The sequence below is a fragment of the Montipora foliosa genome, unplaced genomic scaffold (assembly GCF_036669935.1).
Source record: "Montipora foliosa isolate CH-2021 unplaced genomic scaffold, ASM3666993v2 scaffold_413, whole genome shotgun sequence".
Taxonomy (NCBI): domain Eukaryota; kingdom Metazoa; phylum Cnidaria; class Anthozoa; order Scleractinia; family Acroporidae; genus Montipora; species Montipora foliosa.
Genome location: NW_027179716.1, coordinates 727,501 through 735,926, shown reverse-complemented (window position 1 = coordinate 735,926; position 8,426 = coordinate 727,501). Strand labels below are relative to the sequence as shown.

The 8,426-nt window shown below is 39.8% G+C and overlaps 1 pseudogene; it reads right to left on the bottom strand.

Annotated features, from left to right (window-relative positions):
* Nucleotides 1–2,481: 2,481 nt before the first annotated feature.
* On the bottom strand, nucleotides 2,482–4,915 carry LOC137988338 (uncharacterized; annotated as a pseudogene).
* Nucleotides 4,916–8,426: the final 3,511 nt, after the last annotated feature.

The following is an 8,426-nucleotide window of genomic DNA, read 5'->3' as shown; positions in this document are numbered from 1 at the left end:
CTGCCATGAAAAAATAAATTTTGCTACTCTATTCATTGCTCCACTTCTTTTTTTGATCACTGGAGCTGTAGGTCTCTTGCAAGAAAATTATCAAGGCGTTCTTTTTATGAAGCTGCCTGAAGATAGCGTGCCTCTTTCTCTGGCAGTTTAAACCCCTAACATTGAGCCTAACAAAATTTAGATTGTGCATAGATATAGTATTTAAATAAAATTGGGAAAAAATTCTGCGAGGAAAACCTTAATACTAAACATAGCAGGCGAAATGCGCAAGGTACAAGATAAAACACACAACACATATTACTCAATTAACTCCTAAGTGGAGTATTTTAGGCTCGGCCAAGCAGAATCCAGGTAACTCCGCGAGATGGGTAGGCGAAAGTTTATGCAAACGTCTCCTTCACATTGCTTATCTTCCATTTTGCTTCATATTCGTTTAAAATCACCTCTTTATCTATTTTCAGTGTGCCAACTTCGTTTACATACTTCAAAATTGCAGGATAGCTGATAAAAACTTTGGAATCTTGCCCAAGCTTTTCCTGAAGGTGCTTTTTGAAAGGGAGGAGAGCTTTTCCCTTATGTGTCTTCTTCGCAAAAAAAGCAGCTGCGATTCCGATCTGATTTTCTTTGAAAGGGTTACCTTTTAACCTGGCTGCAGCATTCCCCAAAATGTTCATCTTGTCTGTGTAACGTAAAAGGGCTATGTGTACTGGTCTTTGCCACTTCATGCTCCTCGCGCTTAATTTGGTTGGGGTTTGATGTGATCGTTCAATGTCGATTTGTCCACAAAGCCCTTCGAGGCCCATCTGTGTGGCAATAAAATATTGAATAAAAGCTACACAGTCATCTCCTTCAGCTTTTTCGGGGACGTTAAAGAAATCCAGCTTGTTTCTGCATGATCTATTATGAATCTCTTCCAATTCATCTTCTAGTGCTTCGAGCCTTCCGGCATCCGCCTTCACCTCCAAGTTTGACTTTAATTTGGTAACGTCGATGTTGACGAAGTTTAGCCCTTTTTCTACTTCTGAGATGTTGTCTTTCATGATACTTGTCTCTGCTTCGATGTTGATTAGTCTCATTAGTCAAAGGCAAATATGGTCCGGTTCGCTATTGACATGAGCACGAAATCAGTCATGTATATCCGATGTTAGAGCGCACAATGATACGAGCTAAGAATGGAATTAATAGACGCCTTACGCCACGAATGAGTAAACTCCATCCATGGATGATCTGTTTTGATGTTGCGATGTCACAGGAAGTTTTTAATCTATTGTACAAAGGGATAATAAATCGCACAAGTTATGGTTTAAGAAGAGTGTGTGCTTTGTTCAATAAATTTGAGGACTGTGAAGGATTTGTAAAGGAGCTAGGAGCTGGAAAAGGGGTTGTGAAACTTATTGTTGATGATAGCAAGAAGGGAATTATGAAATACAATTTTAAACAGGAAATCTTACAATTAAATTTTTTTTATGGGTACTGGAATGCATTTGGCATCATCCAGCATTGAAACAGGAAGAGTTTGTTTTTCACGTACATGTACAGTCTCAAAATGTAATCAAGTTGAGACAAGAACATCATACATTGTAGTCTACCTAGAATTATAAGTTTCATACTGGATTTTATGATTTTATATACTTGAATTGAGCATTCATTGATTGTGTTGTATGAAATAATGTCGCTGAAATGGTCAGCAATAATTATCTTTGGCAGAACAACAATTCTTCTCGTAATCTTTGGCAGGACCATAAAAATTTAAATTCCTCTATTTTAAAAAATACAACCACACTTTTGAATTTTCGGAACATGTTTCGATGTTTCAAACATCATCTTCAGTTGGTGAAACCAACAGACATTTCTACACACATGTAAATGAGCACCTTTTCCGGGACAAAAATTCTCATATTTTCAAGCATCTTAGTTTTTCTAAAAATTGTCACGATAATTGTGATGTTTCTTGCTTCAAAATTATTGATAATGCTACTTCTTTCTATCAACTCAAAATCAAGGAGAGCTTCCATATTGAGCGGTTGAAACCCGAACTCAACAAACAAGTTGATCATGTCAGTTTAGCATTACACTTTTAAACTTTTACCGTTATGTCAGTTGTGTTCTCTATAATATTGTTGGTTCGTTTGAATTTTACGTACTTGTAACGAACATTTAATCTACAAAGAATCATTGTATTGATAGTTATATATATATACGAACTATCTTGTAAAAAATTTTAATGTTACACTCACTATGGCTGAAGATGATGTTTGAAACATCGAAACATGTTCCGAAAATTTAAAAGTGTGGTTGTATTTTTTTAAAATATTAGTAACACTTGTGCTTTGCAGACCATTTGGAAAAGTTAAATTCTTCTATTATAACTTGTCAGCTCTGGGTATATAAGAAACTTTATGATCCCTTTAAGAAATAGGCTGACATTGTTTCTCTTATTTACTTCCATGCAACTTTTGACTCCAAGTCAGAGTTAAGCAGTTAAGACAAGTACTTCAAGCACTCTCTTGTAGGTTTTCCCTCAGCAACAGACTTCATGATCTCATCCATGAATTTATGACCACAAAAGAAACATTTCTCATCATGTTCACCTTTGGAAAATCCACAGGAGCAAAAGTGATGTGGATCTGTGGTAACACGATTGGGAATGAGGCTGTCTCTTGATTGATGATATGTCAAGAGAGAGGGCTGGCGGAGAGGTAGCCAAAGTTTGCTGATGTAATCATGCCTAAAAACTTGATTCCAGCGTTCTTTGAAAAGGCTGTTTCGTGCATAGCTGGCAATCTGAACATGCTTGGCTTCTCTCCCCTGCATGGTATTCACACCTAATCCAGTTTTGAATTTCTCGAATACCCACTGAGTGTGAATAGGGACCAAATGCCCAATGCTCCAAACTGTTGCAGATACATTGCCCTTGAAGAGTCTGACTGCTGTAAAGTAATCCTGGGCTAAGCCCTTCAGTTTATCAATGGCTGGCTGAGTTATGTGGTACATTGAAAAAATGGAGGCACAATCTCTGAGCTTAATTGCAAGGAAAACAATGAACAACAGTTTCATGAGCAGTTGGGGATCATCTGAATCCCCCTTGATGGCATTCACAAGGAACATAAACCCATGCAAAATAAGTCTTGAATCCTTTCCAGTCAGTCTGTAACTAAAGTCTTTGTCTTTAGACCTTTCTTCCAGCATCCACTTTCCAAGCTGCTTCTTCAAACGTCCAGCTTTAACATCACACTCTTGTGCCTTCATGTACCTCGACATTGCACATGCTGGGGACAATTGTGATAGGCTGGTGATCTTCTCAGGGAGGTTACTTAAGGAAATTGCTAGGTCAAGTAGCATTGTATGCAAATGCTGCACCCCATTGTTTTTGAGGTGAAGGGGCTCTATAACCTCTTTATCACACAGCTTTCCAATCAGTGGCTCAAACTCTTGCCTTGATTTTTTGCTTGCAATAAATTGAGTGACTTTTGCTCTTTTTGTTGAGGCAGCAAGGTTGGTGGGCAGCTTTGCTTTAAAACTTGATACTTGTTTGGCAATATTCAATCTCACTGTATATGACCATGGCTTCCACTTGCAATCACTTGTTGACCCAAATTTGCTATTCAGTGTAACACAGTCCTCTTTTGAGACATTTGCAAAACTGGAAAAATATTTTGCAGCATTGTTAAGTTCCCCATTAAGGAAAGCCAGAAATTTCATATCTGAGGGAACAAGTTCAAAAGTAAAAGTTACTTCCTTCCCTGACACTGTGTATGTCTTCATCTCAATTGCTGCAATTTGGGAAGCTAATTGTTGAGTGAATTTTTTTACAACTGGATGGTCCTCTTTGCAGTTTGCACCAAATAACAAAAAAATTATCATTTGGGCTAGCCACTCTTGACCCTACATTGAGGAAACTCACTAGCCAGGACATTGACTCATCCCACTTCCCAAAGGGTGCTCCATCCCCTCCAATTGCAACTTTAAAGGATCCTTCCTTGTTACCGAACCAATTGAGTTTGTCATTGTCCTTTCTAAATTCATCTGTTTCAAAGTAAAATTGACTCAGCATAATCACCATTGTCTCCAGGTCTCTGTAAACGCCATCTACATGTTCATCCCTGGGCAAGGTAGTGCACAGTATTTCTCTTACTGAGATGGTCTCTCCAACATTGATTTGCTGAATCTTTTGTATTAGAGCACTGTAAGCAAGTGGCCTTGGAATGGGAATTCCAGAACCAAATTTTATTCTCTCCCTTGAGAGATAACCTTTCATGGTTCTTTTCCCAGTATGTCTCATAACCATTGCTGATCTCCCTTGCTGATATTTTACCTTACCAATGATCCCCCCTGCATACAGTAGAGACAAGGAACGGATAAAATTTTCATTGCTTTCCTCATAGGCCTTCGCTTGGGCATTTGTTTTCATGGCTGCTGCCCTTTTGAGCTTTTTAGAAGAATCGAAATATTTAGAAATATCAGCCATCTTGCTGTACTTGAGAACGGTGGAAAACATTCCATCAAGAGTAGGGCCTCTGTTTTCCACTGAACCTCCATTCACCTCTGAAGCAGCAATCAGCGTCTCTAATTGTCTCCTGTGGGCACTACGTCTCGGCAAATTTAATTTACCCTCTCCAGTGAGTTCAAATGGGCTTTTTTTCCTACTTTGTGAAGTATTTTGAGAGATCTGAAATGCTGTCACACGGCTTTGAGTTGGCGGGGTTACCTCAACCTGACCTACACATTCTCGTATTTTTTCACTATTTTTTTGCAGGCGCTCCAGCTTTTTTCTCAGAGCAGAGAGCTCTTTACTCTTTGACAGATACTCTTGTTGGAGGCTAGCCCTTTCTCGAGCTAGTTCACCAACAGGGAATCGTTTCTTCTGCAAAAATTGAAGCGATCTTGGAGGGGTTCTCCTCTTCTTACTTCCCATCGGTCGACCGCCACGGTCACAGGCCACAGGCCACAGGTTTTCCTTTTAATTAAAATCGATCATTTTTGTTACAAATTTATACACATACGAAAGCAGAATTATGACCACTCAACTCAAAAGTATCACCAACTGCCATCTCTTCTGTGGCTCTACCGTTTTAGTTTTGCGCAAAGCGAACGCTTAATCTTCATTTACCTCAGTTTTAGAGGACCAATAGAGCCCTTCAATTGCAACTGTAATCGTACTCAGTAGCTCCCTGTTCACTACGAATGCAAATTCGGAAAAATACGGAAAAACTCGATAAATGAGGCATCAAAATAAAGATGGAAAGCCGTAGATTTTATTTGTTGGCGCCAAAAGTTTGTTCTCGTTCCCAGGCGCCCGCAAAAAGACAAAATAGAGCACGACTCGGGTCCTCTGAGTCACCATGAAAATGGCCGAGCGGCGGATGGCGTAAAAAAACTGGAAACTAGTGGACATTTTATTGGCTGATTTGATGCCATAATTTCCAAGCGTGAGTCTTGTTGCAATAAAATTCAAAGTCCTCACGGACAGCCTCCTTTCCTCAGTACCTCACAAGTGCTATTATTGAGTTTGGTCAGCGGTTGTCCAAAAAGGTAAATATGGCTGCAATCTTCAGTGATATTTACCATTTTGTTCGGAGGAAAACGTTCTAAGAATGATAATAGCAGACAAAAAGCAACTTAGATACCTAAACTTCATTTGCACCTTCAGGGATCCAGTGCTTGGGTAGCAGAGATCATCCTTTCTTTGTAAAATGTGACCCCCCCATTTGACTTTGATGCTAAAGGTGATAGCACGCTCACAACACACCTCCACTTTACAACAAAAGAAATAGGTTTTAGCACGCTTAATGTGTGTCCAGGAGCACACTTCATTAGCAAATTCTTTTGTTTCATAGGACACACTTGAAACAATAGAGGGTGACCAGTCGAACAAAAAAGCGTGTTAACCTTTGAAAACAAACCATATAGTGTGCAAAATGACACAACACACTAGCTGTGCATGCACTTAAGTGTGCAAGATCGCACGCAAAGTTTAGCTAGTCTAAGAGTGTGTTAACGTTCTGCGTCAAGAGTATTGCAAATATTGCAAATATTGACGAGTATTGTTACTTACCTTTCTTGAATTAGCCTTGGTCTTGGTGTGAAATCAGAGTATACTAATAATATTCGCACCCATCGATCGCTGTTTTGGAGTGCAATTTTCCAAAGACAATGAATTTTCTCCCACCCTTCGAAGAAGCAAGCTGAACTCAGTGTAAAATCTGAGGCTGACGTGCGTGTTTTAATCGAGTCTTAAGCTTATATTTTTTAGACAACAACGTTAGCCTTTCGAATGTGTTTTTAGATTCGTTCTTCAGTCTATGGAAAGCAATTTGAACACAGTTGACTGTGGAGAATGTTCTTTGAGCAATTCAGGTACTAAAACAAAAGAATAAGAACAAAATTTATTTTCGTTGTTGAATTACCAGTATCACGAGCGAGGAAACACGAGCAACAGTCAAATTCAGTTCCAGTCTTCGCGCGGTTGTACTTCAAGACATGGAAAAGCCTTGTCATTTTTTACCAAACGCGTTTCGGCAAAGCTTGTCATTCCCCGATGGTGATTTTCTAGTGTATTATTTAAACAGATAATATAAGTCCCCTTCCCCGATGCAAAGAACACACTCTCGTGTTACAAGCTATAGGGCATCTACAATATTAAAAAACGACACATTTTGGAAGCTTACAAGTTTGTTTAATAAAAACGCTTATAATTACAAAACTCGGGAAAAATATGAAAAACTTTACTAGCCACTAATAATCGTTTACATTATCTTTTAAAATAAGTTGTTGAAAAGCCTAATGATAACTAGAATTGTTCTACTGATTTGCTTGTTTTTTTAGCCGCTTTACCAGAGTTCTCCTTTTGCCTCTGCACTTAGAGTTTATCTTTGCCTTCACGTTTTCCCACTGAATTTCAAACGATGGTGAGTCAAACTTTTGACGAAGTGCAGATGACAAGTAACTTATTTTATGTTCGTCCAGCTTTTGGTAGCCAAAGCTACCTCCCATATTTCCGTTTGCCAACTCGGCTTCGCTAAAGAGGGCATCAATACATGCCAAAGCAGTAGTGGACATTTCTGATCCCATGAAAACGATTGAGCTAACTTTTTGACGTTGGTTATCTGTGGGACCATGGGATGTGCTGTTCAGCTGGCTGTTCTGCTGGATCAACGTCAGTGGTGCTCGTGAGGGAAAACTTACTGGCGAACTGTTTGAACAAGGCGGTTCCCTGAGGAGAACAGGAGGTGTGATTACGGCTGAGGGTGACTGAAGACCAGGCAAGAGATCAGCTGAAGAAGTGCTGCAATTTGCAGAGCTGTCGGGACAGATCGTATTTATGTCGCTCAACGAGTCTGAGAGTAACTCGGTCAACAGCGAGCCTTGGGACACTTCATTGACGTTTTCTTGTGGTTTTGGCCTGAGGGCAGTCAGCTCGGCGACTATCTGAGATAGGTGTCGTATCTGCTCCTTCAGATCGGGCATGACATCAACGAAATCTGTCTGAACCGCCATATCTGATGTTTGAGTTAGTGTAGCAGCCTTCTCGTCATCGCACTGGGTGCTGGCATCCGCTGTTGGCCTTGGTGTAACTGGATTCTTCTCGTTGCACTGGATGCCGGCATCTCTCGTCTGTGCTTTCAGGGGCGCTTGATGTTGTTTGAATTGGGAATGTCTCGCTGCCTGTCTTGCTCCGAATGATTTAAGCAACTGGTTCTGAAACACAAAAAGCAGTTGGAAACTTAGTTGATTGCACCAAGTTTCATGCCCAGTTCTTATAGCCTGTTTCACGCCTTTAGACTGTTGGAAACATTGCAAAATAAAAACTACTCGTCTGAGACGATTTAAACATAAATCCGATCTTAAGACGAATTGCCGACCGAAATTTGGTTGATTCATCTGCTAGAAGGACTTGAAGACGTGATACCAGACGGTCGACAACAATGCATCTCTGAATTTCGTATCAAGGAACGCGGCTCAAATTCACGAACAGTAGCTATGGTTATAGTTAATCGTTTTTGACCGTGTATGATCAAAAACGATTTAGGTTAAAACAAAGACTTTAAACACGCGAGGGAAATTCAAAATTTTCGATAGCTATTCATGTGGAAGACTTGAATCTTCGGTGAGACCGAAGTATGGAGCAATTTGCAGATAATAATAAATAAGAATAAAATCATTGCTTCAATAATCGCTCTAGTTTAGTGTTTATGGCTTTTAAATGCGCTACGTTCTGCGTAACCGCCAATTGTGTATCAGCAGAGAGCCCAAGTTTTTGTGCTTTTGACGCGCTTAATTCTCAGAGAGATTCACACAAATCTCGCGCCGCAGAAATAATTGTTACGCAAATAAATTGTTTTCTTTTTTCGTTTCTCAGGAGCAGGTGAAAGTTTGTCTGCATGGGAAAAGGAAGCTAAAAACCGCATTGATTATGATTCCGTGAT